Source organism: Zeus faber (genome assembly GCF_960531495.2).
Source record: "Zeus faber genome assembly, chromosome: 19".
In the NCBI taxonomy this organism is placed as follows: domain Eukaryota; kingdom Metazoa; phylum Chordata; class Actinopteri; order Zeiformes; family Zeidae; genus Zeus; species Zeus faber.
In genome coordinates, this window is record NC_137206.1 from 11,799,660 (window position 1) to 11,804,404 (window position 4,745).

The window sequence follows — 4,745 nt, forward strand, 5'->3', positions numbered from 1 at the left end:
CTTTCCTATTTATAAGATAAGGTGACTATCTGAAAATTAAGAGATAATGTTTTTATCTATTGGTTTTATTATATTAGCGGCTCTAATTGAAATCCATAGATTAAGTGTGATTAATTATGTTCCACTGACCGCAAATTAACACTCTCAAGTCTACATTTACAGTAGCACTGTTATCTGCATTGCACTGCTGCCTCACAGCAAGAGGGTCCTGGGTTCAATTCCCGCCTGGGCACTGTTGGCACCGCGCTCCGGCGGGTTATCGCCCAAATAGGAGCCTTTCCGCGTGGAGTTTGCGTGTTTCTCCCCGTGCTCACATGGGGTTTCCTCCACTACCATCAGTAAGGACCCCCACCAAAAAACATGCACACATCATCGCCCCCCCCCCCCCCCCCCCCCCCCCGGAGAAAGGACAAGCCAGGATGGGTTAAATGCAGAGGCCTCATTTCACCGGCCAACATGCAAAAGCATGTGCGTGTGCGTGTGTGTGTGTGTGTTGTGTGTGTGTGTGTGTGTGTGTGTGTGTGTGTGTGTGTGTGTGTGTGTGTGTGTGTGTGTGTGTATGCATGTTTTGTAGTGCGTCGGGTTGCGTGACAATTAAAGATTCTTCTCGCTTCTTAATTAACATTTTGTCCAACTTGCAAGACACCAGCGAGGGGGATGGAAATTAAAATAAAATGAATAAACAATAACAATAAAAAAAATATATATAACGCTTGGGTATTGTGACTAATAACTATAATAATGCAGACCTTCTCCAAAATCAAGTAATAAATAATGTCATGCACTCGTGTAAAGCATATTTTGTTGTTGATTCCCAGCGATCGCGTTTCTAACTACAGATTGCAGGACAGTTTCCTAATTCAAATTGAAGATCGGTTTACTTTAAAATATGGCAATTCATTAATTCCATTCATGATTTGGCATGAATGATGCAAGCTTTAATATACATGTTTTTTTATTTTATTCAGTTTTGTGTGCCTCGCCCTTGGAAATAATCTGCGGTCTCCCTCTTCTCTCCCTGTTTTCTACCTCCCCTCTTCAACTTTGATTGTGAAACACAAAACTGTTGCAACGCACACTCCATGTTTTATTTTTCTTGTAATAACAAACGAAAGAACACTTAAAAATAAATGTAAAGATTCTGAATTCTATACATTAGTGTGTTTTTCGTCAAATTTTCCACACTGTTATTGAAAAAGTTGCATTTGTTTTCAAAGTTATTATAAATTTAAAAAATATAATAATATATATATATATATATAAATATATATAAAATATATAAATAAATATTTTAATATTATTATAATATTATTACACGGCGTTATGCAAATACACTACATAATGAATAAATGATATCCTATTTAAAAAATCTGGACAAGTTATTTATATTATATCCACTAGAGGGAGACAGTACACCGCAAAATAATTTTCCCTCCTCCACTGATCGTAGATTGTACAGTATTATAGTCAAGTGCGGTGCGTGGATTTAATGAGTTTTCACTTTAGATTTGAGTCTGATCTACCATGTGATAAATGCAATAAAACTATTATCATGACGCAACTAGGGAATACACTAAATTATCTATTTCAGCATGGAGACAAAACAAATCCACTGCTTCTGGTTTACAGTCAGACAAAAGGAAGGAAAATATTATTATTATTATTATTATTATTATTATTATTATTATTATTATTATTATTATTATTATTATCAGGGGTCCATCCTGTTGGAATGGTCCGTTATTGTTATTGTTAGAATTTTCATTCTTTTCCTCAGAATTTTTCGGGCGAAAAGTGTCCGCAACATATTGACCGCTGCAGCTACGGACACTGTTGAGGTGTCGTTAGAACCGGGATGTCGCGGACATCTCTGGGTTCAGGTTCCATCCAAATCGATCCGCATAGGGAGCCGGAAAATGTGGAAAAAAAAAAAACGATGAGATTTGACCGAAAGTAGCCTTGGGTCATATCTTTTTGTTTCTTTGCTGTTTTTTTTTGTCTTCTTTGTCGTGTTCCTCCTTTCTTTACGGGGCTCCGTGATGCGTTCATATTTCCGGAATGAATCGGAAAAATACTCTCCTGAAATTTGTAAATAATCACGTAAAAACATCAGTTTCGTCGAATCGTAACCTTTCAAAAAACTTGGACACGAAAAAAATCCATGGATCCACAGAAACTCGTCTCCACATTGAATGGAGCCCACCCCAACTGTGGGAATGAGTGATGCGTTCATGTACTTGGAACGCGTCGGAAAACTAGAACCCGTGTAATTGTAAGTAGTCACAGAAAGACTTCCACATTTATCGGATTCTATGGAACCGTAACCCATTGGTAAATTGTATCCCCGGAAAGGCGTGACCACTAAAATTACATAACTTTGCTTCCCTTTATAAGCTTCCCTAAATTCAACATTATTGCCCCACACGAGACCAAACATCAATGTCCGTCACTGTGACTAGAGATCTATCTACGCAAACAATGCGTGAGTTATAACAATGACAAGATTTGGTTTCAAGGCAAAAATAGATTAGTGTCAATAAATGTTTTCTGTTTCCCTCCCGCTTTCAAAGCGGCTCGGGTCGCACCACTGCTCAAAAAACCCTCACTCGATCCAATCAAGTAGAAAACTATCGGCCGGTCTCTCTCCTCCCATTCCTTCCAAAACCTTAGAGAGGGAGGTCACAGAGTACCTGTCAACAAACAACCTTCTTGATACACTTCAATCTGCCTTCAAAAGTGGTCACTCCACCGAAACAGCCCTGTTGTCTGTGACAGAGGCCTTAAAAACTGCTAGAGCTGCTGCAAATCCTCGGTTCTCATTCTGCTGGACTTATCAGCTGCTTTTGACACTGTCAATCACAGCATACTCCTGTCCATACTCGGAACCATGTTGCCGCCGTCTCCCGGTCCTGCCGCTACTCAACATCCGAAAAGTCAGGCCGTACCTGACCCAATATGCCACTCAACCGCTGGTACAAACCTTGGTGATGTCCCGTCTCGACTACTGCAATGCCCTCTTAACAGGCTTGCCGGCCTGTGCGGTGAAGCCACTTCAGATGATACAGAATGCGGCGGCGCGACTGGTGTTCAACCAGCCCAAAGAGGGCACATGTCACTCCGCTGCTCATCGAGCTCCACTGGTTACCTGTAGCCGCCCGCATCAAGTTCAAGTCTCTAATGCTGGCCTACAGAGTGATTGTTGGGAATGCTCCCACCTACTTAAGTGCTCTTGTAAGAGCACATGTTGCCCCCCGGATGCTGCGTTCGTCAAATGAGCGTCGCCTGGCTCTGCCGGCCGTGCAGCCACGGCAATCCAGGCTATTCTCATTTGTAGTTCCACGTTGGTGGAACGAGCTGCCAAAAATGACCAGAGCGGGGACCTCCCTCTCTGCACTTGAAGACCCAGCTCTTCAGTGAGTACCTCCTGTCCCGACCTACAATTACTTAGCACCACCTTGCAGTATTTATTGTTACACTAATGTTGTTGTTACACTAATCTCTGTCGCAATGTAGCTTGAATGTTATTCTCCCTTGTAAGTCGCTTTGGATAAAAGCGTCTGCTAAATGACTAAATGTAAATGTAAATGTAAATGATAGGCAAGAAATCTATTTAACATAATTTTTCAATTGTAGATTGTAAGCAGAAGAAATTCAATAAAGTACCAATTAAAACATTTATTTAATACATTTGTGAAATCACATGTATTTATTACGATTGTTATACAAAATTGTTGTACAAAGGTGCAATTGTCCAGCAAACATCCAGCCTTAGAGGTCTGTCACACGGGTCTCAAAGAAAACACAAAAGAAAAATACAGTGGAAATAACCTATGAAACTTAAATTGAAAAAAATAAAAATGGAAAAGAAACACAACAAAAAAAAATATATATATATATTGGAATTATATCTATGAAAAAAATAATGTCGAAGGCTTTAAATATAAGTGTTGATTAGATGGATGATGAGGATGATTCCGTTTGGAGACTCCAGGAACAAGCAGTGTGCAGCTATCAGTTTAACAGCAGCTCTTACAAACAAGATCAAGAATGTTTGCACATCGGCACAAAATGACCTAGAGGACGTTTTGATAAAGGGAACTCATCTTCCTCGGGATATGAAAAAGTCTGGTCGAATAAAAGATAACGGTCCAGGAAGGGATTATATTGCAATAACAAAATTGCCAAGAAAAAAAAAATATGGGGGCCCTGGGGGGCCTCTTGCTGTTGTGGGTGTGGGTTGGGGTGTGGTGGGGGCGGCTGTCGGCCTTTTGCTCCTGCTGCGCGGCTTCTCTGCGGCGGGCGCCCCGGGGGCTGGGGGTGCTGGAGGGCCCGTATATCTGGCGGCCTGCTACAGGGGGTTCCATCTCACACACACACACACACACACATACACATACCACCACACCTGCTTCGAGTGCAGCCCAGCACCCCCCTGGCGGATCGCCCGTGTATCTGGTGTGGGGGTTGCTCCACGGCCCTCTGGCTTCTCTGGGGGCCCGGGGGTCTTCTGTGGCCGCAGGGCAGGGTGCTCGGGGCTTTCCTGCGGCCAGAGGGTGTCCTCTCCGCTGTTTGGAGGCGCCACGGCATAATGCCCACCTTCTACACCGGAACCAACTGGGATAAGTCATGTGCACCCCACAGTGGACACCTTACACACACACACACACACACACACACACACACACACACACACACACACACACACACACACACATACACACACACACACCACCAGACCTGCTTGG